This window comes from Myotis brandtii, unplaced genomic scaffold, assembly GCF_000412655.1.
Source record: "Myotis brandtii unplaced genomic scaffold, ASM41265v1 scaffold560, whole genome shotgun sequence".
Classification (NCBI taxonomy): Eukaryota; Metazoa; Chordata; class Mammalia; order Chiroptera; family Vespertilionidae; genus Myotis; species Myotis brandtii.
Genome location: NW_005370081.1, coordinates 562,199 through 576,956, shown reverse-complemented (window position 1 = coordinate 576,956; position 14,758 = coordinate 562,199).

The window sequence follows — 14,758 nt, the reverse complement described above, 5'->3', positions numbered from 1 at the left end:
TTTGCCTTGGCTCTGAATTCTTTTCTTAGCCAGAACTCAAGTACTCAGGATGCTGAACCCAGGTCTGGTCCGACCCCACGAGTCAGACACCTGGTGCCACCATTCCCAGGGCCAACAGTTCGATTGCTGATCAGGGCACATGCCCAGGTTGTAGGCTTGTTCCTCAGTAAGGGGTATGCAAGAGGCAGCCGATCGATGTCTCTCTCTCACCCTCTCTCTAAAATCAATAAAAACATACTTTAAAAAACAACAACAAACCTTCCAGTTTTGCCCTGGCTGATGTGGCTCAGCTACTTAGCATCGTCCTATACCCTTAGTTCTGGGTTCAATTCCAGATCAGGGGAGTCAATTTGTTTGTTTGTTTCTCTCTCTCTCTCTCTCTCTCTCTCTCTCTCTCTCAATGGGGGGAGGGAGAGAAAAAAAACACTTCCATTTCCATTCTCTCCCTCCAAAGAAAACACATCTTGGAGTGCCCTTCTGGCTGCTAGGTGAGATGCTGGATTTGTGAATTGCATCAAATTTACTGGGTTAACACTGGTCACCAAAAGATAAACGATTCCACTTATGAGGTATGAGGTACCAAGAGTAGTCAAATGGCTGGGGAAGGGGAAACGATGAGTTACTGTTTAATGGGGACAGAGTTCCAGCTACAAGATGAAAAGGCTCTGGAGAAGGATGGTGGTGACGGCGGCACAATAATGAGAATGTATTCTATGTCACAGAGCTTCACTCCAACGGTTAAAGTGGTAAATTTTATGTTATGTATATTTTACCGCAAAAAAAGTAGTGCATTTAAGCCACTAAGTCTGTGGTAATTTGTTAAACAGCAGCAATAGAAAACGAATGCAGACAGTGAGCACTGCTTTCTCCCTCCCTCCAGATCCCTCCGCATGGAAAAGGCCTCTGCTCTCTGTCTAAGAGCGCTATGCGCTCCGCAAGCTTTCTCTGAAGCAATAAACCAAGGCCACACAAAAAGCCATCCCAACAGAGAACAAGGGCCCAAGGAACCCACCTCTCCTGCAGGGCTGGGAATAAGAGCTCAAAAAAGCTTTGCTCACTGGTATTGTCAGTTAACAGTCACCATGGTGAGACTCTGAATGGGTTCCCTATGGCCAGAGCAGGCACACCCAGCAGGCAATGCAAATGCTCTAGGGAGGGAAAAGGTCCCAGTGTGATCTAGTGAGCAAGCCAACCCGCCCATGGGCTAGGGCCTGCAACTGTGACACCAGAGGTCACTCAGCCCTGGAGATGACTCAGTTCATTCCTACCCACCCCACCTCCACTCATTACACAAATGGGGAAACTGACAACCAGAGAGGAGGAAGAGACGTGCCAGGTGACACAGCAAGATCCTAATCGGCCCAGGACCCTCACCTCCGCCTGCCCCCAAGCCAAGAGCTCCCTGTCCAAAAGGCAGGAGGCCAGCCAATTGCTGGGAAAGACCAGCATCAGAGCTACAGTAGACTCATGCAATTCTTCAAGAACTGATATTCTCTGATAATTAAACAAACCATAAATTTCAGTCTAAAAAAAAAGATCTTTTGTGAAAATGTGTGATAAAGCAAGTGCTATATAATGCTATATAAGTATTTGACATATTTACTTCTGTTATTGTAAAAAGTTATTAAAAACAGAGAAGCAAACTTAAAAATATATCTGTAAGTTACTCATTAAAAAAAATAATAACAACAGCATCTACTGGAAAGGTCCAGGTTACGTGGGGGTAGGAGCCTGTACAATTTTAGGGACCCTCTTTAAGAAAATGAATACGGAACACTTTTTGGCAAATTTTACAAAAGCACATAATTTTATGAATTCCCTCCCAGGGCGGGGCCCACGGGCAAGTGCTGTGAGAGGGGTCTGAAGCTGGAGCTTAACTTTCCTTCCCTTCACAGTAGACCACCTACGGACTAGACTCCCAGGACAGAGCGGGGAAGCAAAGATTCAGCCTGTGCCATGCTCAGGCTCTGTGAGAGGGGTCTGAAGCTGGAGCTTAACTTTCCTTCACTTCACAGTAGACCACCTACGGACTAGACTCCCGGGACAGAGCGGGGGAAGCTCTTTATCTGGGGAGGGAAACACAATAGCAGTTACAGGAAAACCCACAAGGACCTCCGTTTCAGAGCCATTCCCAGGAAGAATGGAGATAAGGCTGACAATCAGGAAATGTGATCTCTGGAGCTGGGACGGGGGGAGAGGAGTGTCTAGAAAACCACTTCTCTGCCGCAAACCACGGCTCTGCGGAACACATCACCTATCAAATGAGTGGGCCTGTAGGAATCCGCGTTGTCAGCCCCCGCTGCCCAGAACCTGGGCTCTGTGAAGGTTTTGTAATTCACAAACATTTATTTCTCTGTGGAAGGGGTGCTGCTGCAAAAGAGACTCTCTGACTTAATTTTGTTGTCATGGAAAAATCGGAGGCCAGGCAGTATGCTGTGGCTGTAGCAGCTGCCCCGTCCCCACCTGGGCTGTGCCTGAAGGCACCGTAATCAATGGGACAGATGTCACCGGGGTCCTGCCAGTTACATGCGTGAGCCATCTCACCTCCGTATGACAGTCCTCTCTAGGTCCTCTCTCAGAATGAAACGGGGGGATAGGTGGTAGGTCAGGTTACGACTGAAGACCTGAAGGCAGCAGCGTTCCCTGGCCTCTACCAGGGAGGTCCTGACCCGCCCAGGGCTCGGGGCCTGTTCAAACAGCTTTGGAAAACAGCAGTCCCTTCACACCCAACCTGGGAGGACCTCTCCACCTCTCAGTGGCTGCGCCACCCCGGCCTTGCCAGCAGCAGCAGGGACACTCTCCTTCAAACAGCACTTGCTGAGGGCTGCTCTCCAAATGGTGACAGGTCCCCAGCCAGCCTGGCCCGGCTGGAAGCTGAACAGAAACTCCCACCGGAGCCGACAGAACACACTGGAGAAGCTTCCTGCGGAGCTCAGGTACGGCTGACCCTGTGTCTGTAGGCGGGATCCTAAGCTCTGCCAAAAGACGCTGGGCCAAGTGACAGCGTGCCATGGCCAGAAAATGGACGGTTCCCGGAGATGTATGTGTGACAGAAAGAACCACAGGAAATGCGTGTCATTGGCTCAACCAAGCCGATTCCTCAGCACTTTGCATCTTCAGGACTTCAGCTCAGAGTCCCTCGACTTGCTCCATCCTCCTGTCTTCTTTACACCTTTCTTAAGCCTGCGTCAATCCTGGTCTTCCTTTAGGCCAGATAGAGCTCACTTCTTTCAGGAAGCCCACCCTGATAGCCCCTCCCACCATGATTCTTACCAGCACTTGGCCTAAAAGGTTTTCTATGTCCTCTAGTGTTCTAATAACAGTCCTGTTTTCCAGTACCTACAATAGGCACATATATTACTTTATTACACATTCCTCATTAATCTTCACAGTGTTCCTACAAGGCAGGTATTAGCACCTCAAGGGAGCTAAGGTTCAGAGATGATTCTTGACAAGCAAGGGTCAGACACCCAATTTGTGCCCCGGCGAGAGTTACTTTTTCCTCGGCCTCCCAATGAGATATAATGTCCAGGACAGGCCTTTCCTTCTCCTGCCACTGGCTGGCACAAGGCTGGGCACAGCGAGGCCCGACACATGCCAACGAGACACCAGTGGACCCTGACTCATCTCTTCCACACCTCGGGTGGCACCTGTTCTGAAGGCCTCTCTGGGCGGAGTTTCTGGTATGTAGGCTCCAGGAATTGTGGGGGCAGACGACACATCTAGGACATTTCTCTCTCCCTCCCATGCCAAGGCAGGACCTCATGGGTGTATGAACATCCCTAACTCTGCTGAGAAGGGAGTAGGTGGCCCTACTCTCTACACCCCAGTGCCCTGCCCGCATTGGGCTCTGTCTCACCACTGAGGTGTGGGTCATGGGTGCCATTAAACCACAGAAACAAGCCAGGGAGAGCCCCAGGGCAGCACTCCACCAACCCTGACGGTATTTCCCACGCAGTGAACAAAAAGCCCACAGAGGTGCTGTTAAACATTCAGCTCCCCACCTACACGCCAGGAATTAAGAATAGCTGGAGCCTACGTCAATCATTAGCCAGGCAGTGCCTCAGACCTTGCCCTGTAAGGGCTGGCACCTGGGGCTGCCCAAAGCTGGCTGGGAGAGTGGCAACGGGGCAGTGTCTAGGCTTGACCAAGGGGCTGCACTTGAGCAAGCAGGTTCTGAAAGGTACCTCTTAGAAATAAAACATCAATCACACAAGAACCCTACAACATCGGAGCTAGAAGGGGCTTCATGAAATCGTTTGGTTCAAATAGCTCATTTTACTGAGGTGGGAGCCCAGGCCCAGAGCGCAGGCCCAAGGACTCAGGACTGGCTGGGGCAGGACAGACTCCAGAACCGTGTTTCTCTACTTCCAGGCAGATGCACTGTGACCCAGGCTGGCTCCCCTCCACTCAGCACACTTCCTGGGCTCCATTCCACCTTCCTGGCTGGAGAATGGCCTTGGGAAATGTAAAGAAAGTGACTCTGCTGCCTCCCAAATAAATCCCACAGAACCCAGCCACACAGGCAGTGTCATCTGCTCCAGGGAAGTCTGTGACATCGTTTTCCCCCAAGTTCACCTCCCTAAGACTTAGCAGCTGCCGACAGCAGGGTTGGCAGCCCCTGGGGTACCAGGAACTGCAGAAACGACGGGCTCCAGCTCAGTTCAGGGTTCAAACGGCCTCTGCCCCCAAGCTCTCCCAGAAACAGTCACCTATGTGTAATACCTGAAGTTGAGGGAGCTCGGGAGGCGGGAGAAGCACAGCAAGATGCCCTGCCTCCCAAAGCTGGGCCGTGGAGCCCCCACCCCGTGCTGTGGGGCCTGTAAAAGCGGGAGGTGGCTGCAGGTGGGGCTGCCAGGCCTGACTAGTGGGAATCGGCACATGAGCAGCTCCCGGTTTCTTCACCAGTCGCAGGACTGGAGGCCGCAGGGCTTGCACTGCCTGCCGGCTCACCACTGCCAGGAGACACCCACCATTCCCACTTCCTAAGCTGAAGAACAGTGGCTTAGCCGATGGCAACACTGACAAGCACAGTTGTAGCTTCGAATTAAGGACAGCAATGGGTGGTGTTCCACAAACTTCTGATTGTCCCTTTAAACCATCTGTCCCCCCTTCCTTCTACACAGAACACTAGCTGTACTGCGGCACGTGGCAGCCCCCAAATAAGGACTATGTATTGAAGTCTCCCTGGCAGCCAGGCAGGCCTGTCAGGTAGATGTGAGGGCCAGCTGCCCTGGGCCAGGCAGTAAGGGAAGTGCTGCAAATGAGGAAGAGCAGGGCAACCCAACGTGTGGTCTCCAGACTGGCGGCATCAGCACAACTTGGGCACCTGTCAGAAAGGAAATTCTCAGGCCCCACCGCAGACCTCCCACCTCAGAACCTTTGGGAGTGGGGTCCAAGAATCTGTGTTTTAATAAATCTTCCAGGTTGTTCTCAAGTTTGAAAACCATAGCCCTAGAGGATGCTGGGAGCAACTTTACATATGGAGTGTGGTGCCTGCACAACCTCACAGAACAGACACTAACCCTCCAACTTCTGAAGAGAGAGAGATAAGCAACTCTCTTAATTCATAACCAAACCTGAATCCTAATACAGGCAGGTGGGGAAGAATGATGAGGAACTTAACCAAGATAGCAGCAATCAGGAAAGAAATAACATCCACGTATAATAAATAATAAACAGAAAACAAGACGCAAGGTATAAAATCAAGACTATCAGGTATGTGAACAGTCTGAATTTTCTACCAAAGACACAGGCCACCACATTCAGTTTCTTGTTGTCATCATTGTCTTCTGCATTCCTTTCTCCCTCCCCTGCACCAGTCATGTGCTGGTTACAAGAGAAAACACTCTTTTTTAAAATAACATTCTGCCATCCTTTCTCCCTCCCCATCTGAGTCATGTGCTGATTACAAGAGAAACATTTTATTTGTTATTGAGAAAGAAAGGTTAAAAATTAAGGTTGGCAGAGCCAGCACACCTAGAGGACAGCTTCAGGCCACATCGAAGCACCACTATCCAACCACCTCCACAAGCAACACACTCAAGGGGGGGACTCAGTGAGCACCAGAGCCCAGCTGTCCGCCACAGTGGTCAGCCAGTCCTGACAGCTGATCACCCTGGGGGGAAATCCCTCCCAATGACATGCCAACAGCAATCAAGGCTCAACTACAAGAAGAGGGTGTATGTACATAGCCCACACAGGGGGCACACCTCGAGTGCTCAGCTTGAGTGGTTGGGGAGGCTGTGTCATTGGACCCTATAGAACACCGACTACATAAGGCTACTCAACCAAGCCTGTGATATGTACCAGCTTTACCTAATACATAGAAACAAACACAGGGAGGCTGCCAAAATGAAGAGACAAAGAAGCATATTCCAAATGAAAGAACAGAAGAAAACTCCAGAAAAAGAACTAAACAACATAGAGACAAGCAATGTACTAGATGTAGAGTTCAAAACACTGTTGTAAGGATGTTCAATGAACTTAGGGGAAGAGTAGATGAACTTAGTGAGAACTTCAACAAAGAGATAGGAAACATAAAAAAAAATATGTACCAGCTTTACCTAATACATAGAAACAAACACAGGGAGGCTGCCAAAATGAAGAGACAAAGAAGCATATTCCAAATGAAAGAACAGAAGAAAACTCCAGAAAAAGAACTAAACAACATAGAGACAAGCAAGATGTAGAGTTCAAAACACTACTGTAAGGATGTTCAATGAACTTAGGGGAAGAGTAGATGAACTTAGTGAGAACTTCAACAAAGAGATAGAAAACATAAAAAAAAAAATCAGTCAGAAATGGAGAATACATTAACTGAAATGAAGAATACATTAAGGGAATTAACAGTGGAGTAGATGAAGCAGAGGATCAAATCAGAGATTGGTAAGATAGGGAAGTAGGAAAAAAACAATCAGAACAACAAAAAGAGAAAAGAATCTACAAAAATGAGGACAGTGTAAGGAGTCTCTGGGACAATTTCAAGCATGCCAACACTGGCATCATGGGGGTGTGAGAAAGACAAGAGAAAGAGCAAGAAGTTGAAATCCCATTTGAAAAAATGACAGCAAACTTCCCTAACTCGGTGAAGGAAATAGACATACAAGTCCAGAATATGCAGATTCCCAAACAAGATGGACCCAAAGAGGCCCACACCAAGACACGTCGTAAAAAAAAAAAGAAGTTAAAGGTTAAAGACAAAGAGAGAATCTTAAAAGCAGCAGGAGAAATGCAGTTAGTTACCTACAAGGGAGTGCCCCTAAGACTGTCAGCTGATTTCTCAACAGTAACTTGCAAGCCAGAAGAGACTGGCAAAAAATACTCCAAGTGATGAAAATCGAGGACCTACAACCAAGGTTAATCTACCCAGCAAAACTATCATTTATCATTGAAGACCAGATAAAGAGCATCCCAGACAAGGAAAACCTAAAGGAATTCATCACCACCACCAAACCAGTATTAAATTTTAAAGGGTCTTCTTTAAGAAGAAGAAAAAAAGATAAAAAATGTGACCAACAAAATGGCAATAAATACATATATCAACAATTGACTCTAAAAAAAAACAACAACCAGTGAATAAGCAGAACAGAAACAGACTCATAGAAACAGAGAACATTTCGATGGTTGCCAAATGGGAGGGGGGTTGGGAAGATGGGTGAAAAAGGTGAAGGGATTAAGAAGTACAAATTGGTTGTTACAGAATAGTCATGGGGCTGTCAAGTATAGCATAGGGAATACAGTTAGTAATCTATAATAATAAAAGCATAATATGCTAATTAGACCAGACGTCCTTCTGGACGAAGCTGGGGCTGCGAGGGAAGCCCGGGTCCCGGGTGCCAGAGGGAAGATGGTGCTGGCAGCCGGGGGAAGGAAGGACTACTCTTGCATGAATTTCATGCATCGGGCCTCTGGTATTGTAATAACTATGTACGGTGTCAGATGGGTGAGAGATTTATCAGGATGATCACTTACTAAGTTATGTAATGTCTAATCACCAGGGTGTATACCTGAAATTAATATAATAATGTTTGTCAACTATAATTGAAAAATAAAATTGCTTTTAAAAATTTAATTTGAGCCCTAGCTGGTCTGGTTCAGTGGACAGAGTGTCAGCTGTGGATCAAAGGGACCCAGGTTCGATTCCAGTCAAGGGCATGTACCTTGGTTGCAGGCTCCTTCCCTGGTCATGGGTCATGCAGAAGGCAACCAATCAATGTGTTTCTCTCACATCAATGTTTCTCTCTGTCTTTCCCTCTCTCTCCCACTCTCCCTAAAAATCAATGGAAAAAATCCTTGGGTGAGGATTAACCAAAAAAAAAAAATTAATTTGAATAAGAAAAAATATTAAAGGTTGGGCAAAAACATATTAGATAAACAGAGAAAAACTAGAAGTGAAAATATTAACATTAAAAATATGTTGAGAACTTTTCAATAATCCTGTCTCAGCAAGCTGAGGGTTTTTCCAGCCATTTGCCTTTATCTTGAAAACCAGAACTTGGAAAACCACTCCCTAGGAGTTCATGGCACAAGGCTTAGCTATTCCAGTCCCTTTAAATAGTGTATGTGACTTAATACACACCACAGAAAAGAACGTAAGACTTGGAGGCCCAAGTCTTTACATATGACATTTGGCCCGGGGTCCTTTTTGTGTACTAACTTTTTTGTCTTATTCCTTGGGGGACAGAGAAAGTCCATCTTGCTGCCACAAATGAGGAAGGATACACACAATTGCAATCAGAGCAATTGGACCATCTCCTTGAACCTAAAAAAAAGCAGGTGGAACCACAAGAGAGAAGAGAGGACAAAGGCCTGACCCTGGGGTTTGCCCACAAATCTCATTTCATCCATCCCTCCAAATCTGGTTTTCAGTGCAGGAGGGGGAGCTCATGATAATGGAGAGCTGAGAAGAAAGTGGGGGGACACCCGATTACTACCTACTCCACAGCCTGAATTGAAACTAAAGGGGCGTGGATGACCCCCCTCTGCCCCAAGGCTGACACCTGCCTCTAAATTTCTGAGCCTCTCACTGTTTTATAAAATGCACTTATTTATTAACTTTAGGACTATATAAAAAGAGGGGTTCCTCTTTTTATAGAGATCCTTACCAATATATTCTCCTAAGCACAGATAATATGGAATTAATGGCCAAAGGTCAGAAGCATTAAATAAGCAACAAATGACACAGGGCGCAATGCACAAAGATAAGCTTGATAAAACTGTACATCAAACATGAAGGCTGAATTCATAAAGCTAGAACAAATACAAGCAGAGCTTGACTTAAAAAAGAGATCACAGTGAGACTTTTTGATATACTTCTCAGAATCAGAGAGATCAATAAGCAAGGATAGAGGACAAGCTCAAGTTAACAGAAAAATCTCAAGTGGTCTCCCACAGAGAATAGTCTTCTCTCATGTCCATGAACCTTTTAATATTAATCATGTAGTTGGCCACAAAGAAAATCTTAGTACAGCCCGACAAAAGAGATTTTGCTGATCCTATTCACTAATCATCCTATATAATAAAAGGGTAATATGCAAATTGACCCCAATGGTAAAACGACCAGAACGACTGCTCGACCAGTCACTATGAGTCGCACTGACCACCTCTCGGTCCCTTCCCCCGGCCGTTAGGCTCCGGTCACCCGACGGTGAATGGGGAACGAGGAGTAGGTAGCAGCGGAGGACGGGGCCAGCTGCGGGCAGCTGGGGACAATGGCCTTGATTGCAGGCCAGGCCTAGGGACCATACCCACGCATGAGTTTCATGTGCTGGGCCTCTAGTAACCCAATAAAGGTAGCAGTCAACAATAAAATATGAACATACCCCCCCACCACAAAACTAGTCAGAAATTCAGAACCCCATCTTATAAATAATCCTTGGATCAAAATTTATCTACACAATGACTAGAAAGCCATTGAAAGGTGAGCATTTCTTGCAAAAGCCCATTACCTAGAGCTGCATTCAAAAGAAAATGTGGAGCTTCATAAATTAAAAGACTAAAAATAAATGAACCAACTTATATCGTAAAAGTAGAGCAACAAAATATGCCAAAAGTAAGAAGGAATGAAGAAAGATAAAGGTTGAACTTAATGACCAAACATAAAATAGAAAGGATACAAAAAATTCCGGGTGCCTGCCGGCAGCCAGAGGAAAGCCTGGGTCCCAGGTGCCGGAGGGAAGCTGGTGCCAGCAGCCAGGGGAAGGAAGGCCTACTCTTGCACAAATTTTATGCATGGGCCTCTAGTGTGTGTATATATATATTTAAGTTCTAGCATAGCCAGTTAGAATTCCATTCACAATATCTAGTAAAGACATATTACAAGGTCTGTAATCTATCCCTGACTCGGAAAAGTTAATATCATAAAAATGTCTACTCTTCCTTATAAATACTAAATACAGTCAATGACATTCCAATTAGCATCCTATAGGTTTTAAAAAGAGCCTCCTTGTATGCATATATGCACGCAGACAGTGGGGTGGAGAGGGCCTGGGGAGCGGGGAGGGGGTGGGCTGGAAGGGGCCAATGGGGAGAAAGGGGGACATATGTAATACTTTCAACAACAAAGAATTATTTTTTAAAAAAGAGTAATGGTCTCAATACCCATCAATAAGGGAAAAGCTCAGTAAATTATGGTACATCTGAACATCATATACAGACCTGCTACTGGCGTGGAAGAACAGTAACCTGAAGTCACTGGCCATGATAAATTAATCAAAAGCACAAGCTAGAGTGCAGTATATACATGAATTCATTTGGTGAAACACGCAGTTTTACAGCTGCCTGTGTCTGTGACAGGGAGAGAGAGGGGATCCTTGACTGCAGGCCATCCACACTAACTTCTCAGGTGAAATGGAGGAGAACGGGCTGAGGAAACAAAAACAAACACCCCTCAAGGTGTCCTCCAGCATCACCCAATCTTTCTCCTCCCCTTCAAAGCCCACATTCAAAGCTTGTCTATAGTTAGTAACCCCAGATCATCACCTCGGGCTACTCCCCACCCATTCATTCCCTAAGGCTTCTGCTACTATCATCCCACAAACACAGCCCCAGCTAAAGTGACCGATCAACTCCACATCACTTCCCACAGTAGCCATGGCCACTGCTGGAGGCTTCTGTGTGGGACACTGTCCGGGTTTTCTTTCCTGCTCTTGAACTGCTCTTTTTCTGGCTCCTTCACAGGCTCATCTTCCTTTACTCAGCTGTTCTAGGTTGAGTTCCTCAATGTCATCATGTCTTTGACATAAGTTACAACTTAGACAAAAATGTCCTTCTAGCCCAGACTCCTCCTGAGCCCCGGCCCATCTGCCTTCTTGGTATCTCAAACACATGTCCAAAACTGAATGCATGATCTTCCCCATTCTCCAGACTCGTTCCCATCCAGTGTCTTCTTATGTCTTATGTCTCAGGGAATGCAGGGAGCAACCCAGGCTGGGTGGGGCTGGCCTCGGCTTTGGTGCACACAGCACGGGGCTAGGCAAACAGTGGGTACTCATAATAAGGAGTTCCACAGAAACATGCCTTGTCACCCACTTCCTAAAAATAGCCGTGACCTTTTAGGTGGACACATCAGGCTCACATCTAGGATCACCAGCACCCCCCTCTCCCCCCTCCTTCCCCAGGATGCCACTCCCCCAGGCTTAATCTGCCATATACTCCCTCCACCTCCCTGTTAACAGCCTCTGAATTTCTCTCTCCCTCTCACTCCGACTGCTTTCATCTTGTTAGGGGCAAAAATAGAATAGTGGGAACTAGCTATGGTTATGGGAAATAGAATCATGCTCTGTTAACTCTGATTGCCTTGTTCTGGTTAAAGGACATTCTAACCTGGCTGGGAATTGTACACCCAGGGACTTGGTGTCCACCTTGGACCTGGAAGTCAACCTTGGACTGGGGTCCATTCTCATTCAAGAACTGCCTATTATCATGGAAAGATTCATTACTGTTGCCCAAATAATGGAGTCTTTATTTCCCATTTTGCATACCCATTATTCCTTCTGCCTACTTCCCCATGTAATCTTTGTCCTACCCAATAGAAGCAGTTGGCTTATGGGGGGGTGCAGAGCAGATTTTTGTGGATGACCTGCTGCCCTCCCATACTGCCAGCGTTAATGGAATAAACACTCATCTATGATTCAACCCTGTAGTGACAGGCAGCCTTGTCCGGGTTCAATTCCTTCCCTTCTGTTCTGCTAAGGCAGTGAGACCTTCAGGAGCACAAGCACCTGGCAGACCTGAGTGTGCCACTCCCAGCTTCAAGGTTCCTTGCAGTAACACACCCAAGGTATCACCACCCGTAACCGAGCTCAAACCCCCTTTGCAAACATCTCACTGGATTCTGCAAACAACCATCTGAGGCAGGAGTTTTACCATCCAGAACACTGAGAGTCTGTGTGGTTACATGGCTTGTGTCTGGTCACCTAACACGAATAAGCTCAGTCTCCTGACTCCGTGGTTGCCCTCACCCATTAAGTTCTCACATCAGTGTAGCATGGTCAGCTGTGATTCGGGTCACTGTTCTGGCTTTACTATTAAGATCCCACACCCTGTGACCTTTAATTTCGGGGTTAGGGTCAGTAGACTGAATGTATGGCTTCAGTAGTTACTAGATATGACACTGCATTTCAGCAACTCCTTTTAAAAATGCAAATTCCCACCAAGGAAACTTCCGTTCCTTCCTTTTACCTAAGAGATGTCCTATGCAGGCAGCATTCAAATTCCTGATGTTCCAGGGAAATGAGATCAGAGGTGTTGTAGAGAAAAATCCAGAGAAACCTGAGTCTGTTTGGCTATGACAGTGACGCACACCCACATACAGATTCTCCCCCAAGCGTCCCTGGGAACCAAGTGCCAGGAACTGCTTCAGGCTTACGGGGAGATGATGGCAGCTAAGAGGGAGGAAGGAGGGAGAGCTCTAGGAAGGCCCAAGGGCCTCTAAAGAGATGTCGTTTCTACATTCCCCTCCTTCCCACACTGGCTTTCTCTTTCTCTCTCTCTATTCTGCAGTGAATTCTCAAGAAGAACCCATACTAACCTATTCTGGCTGTTTTCCCACCTTCATCCCGAACTACCCAGCCTCCTCCAAATCACGTGACCAAGGCACACTCATCAATCTTGGCCTTCTAGGAACAGCAATCCAGGATGGGCCCTGTCTGTCACCGTCACCCTTGCCCTGGCCACATAAAGGAATTCAAAGGCCTTCCTACTTGGCTTCTCAGGCAGCTCCTACGGCCACCCCTCAGTCTGCACTCATTTCCATCTCCAGGTCTAATGTTGTAACAACAGGGAAACCCTGCTTCCCTGGCCTGCCTCTTTCACTCAACTGACATCTACTGAGCACCCACATGAGGAAGGCCCGTCCTGGTGAGGTGAGGCTCAGAGATTATAAGAAACAGCCCTCAACCCCCAGAGACAGAGGTCAGGGCAGAGGTGAGACACGTGGCCATATAAATACTACGAAAGGCCACTATGAGAAGTGGGTCAGTGCCAAAGGAGTGGAGGAGAGCTCTGGGGACTCGCAGCATATCTTGTCCCTTCTCGGTGGGAGCAGGCACCCGGAGGGCTCCCAGGAGGGTGCTGAATAATGGGGCAGGAATGGGGGAAGGAGGGCATAACAGCACGAGCTAAGACAGAGGGACAGGTCAGAAGAGCAGTTCAACTTGGCTGGACCTTCAACTGCATGATGGGAGTGATAGCTATTACTAGTGTATTATCACTGACACGGGCAGATGATTACTTATGCACAAGGCCCTGCTGTAAGCTTTATGTCCAATCTGAGTGACATCCACCTGGGACACACAGGGATGGTATAACAGTCACCACCTGTTCAGGTCAGCTCCTGAGCTGTATGGTTGGTTAAGTATATTAATTCATTTAATCCTCACAGTCACCTGGCGAGGTAGGTATTGTTATCACCCCCATTTTAAAGATGAGGAAACCAAGGTCTGAAGACTAGTTAAGAGACAAGATTAGGGAGGGAGGGATGCAGGAGCCCGAGGGGAGGCACCAATGCCAGGGCAACAAACTACCCTGGCACCTCACCTGACCACTCTAATCAGGGAGCACCTTACAGCACAGAAAGTGCCTGGAGGGAAGGGTACCCGTTAATCCTCCCGGAATTCCCAACAACTGGCTGAAGCAAGAAAGGAATGAAGGAACTTAATGAGAGCCAGTTAGGGGTGAGCTACTCCTGGACTCAGCCTGGCCCTGCCTGCAAGCTTTTTGGCTCCTGCTGTGTGGGCAGCGCACAGGCTCACCCCTCACAGCGCCACCCCATGCCCAGGTCAGGGCAGGAGGGGACACAGTGAAGGGCCTGGAGAGAGAGCAGAGTGGCTAGCTACCTCCACAACCAGGCTCGGTCCTCAACAGCCATCTCTACACAAAGCCACTGGTTAGATCGGCGGGGACAGAAATGGCCCAGGCGCACAGCTTCCTGCTTGAGCTGGGACCGCCTGGCTCCCGCCTGCCCTCCGCGTCTCTAGGTGAGGAACTCCATTCCCCACATCAGACGCCGTTTCCACCGTGTGAAGCCTTCAGGGGGCTGAGCTGAGGCCCCGGAGGAGACAGAAGTCCGAGAATCCCTCCCTGAAACTGTCGCCGAGGCTGGAGAGGGTGGAAAGGCGGAGGAGGTGAACGCAGGTGAACACAGCACCGGGATGAGCCCGCTCTTCCCAATGAAGTGCCTACAAATGAACTCCAGCAGCAGAAACTCCCAGGAATTCGCGTGCTCCCGGTTCCGGGAGAAAGTTCCTGAAGGCAG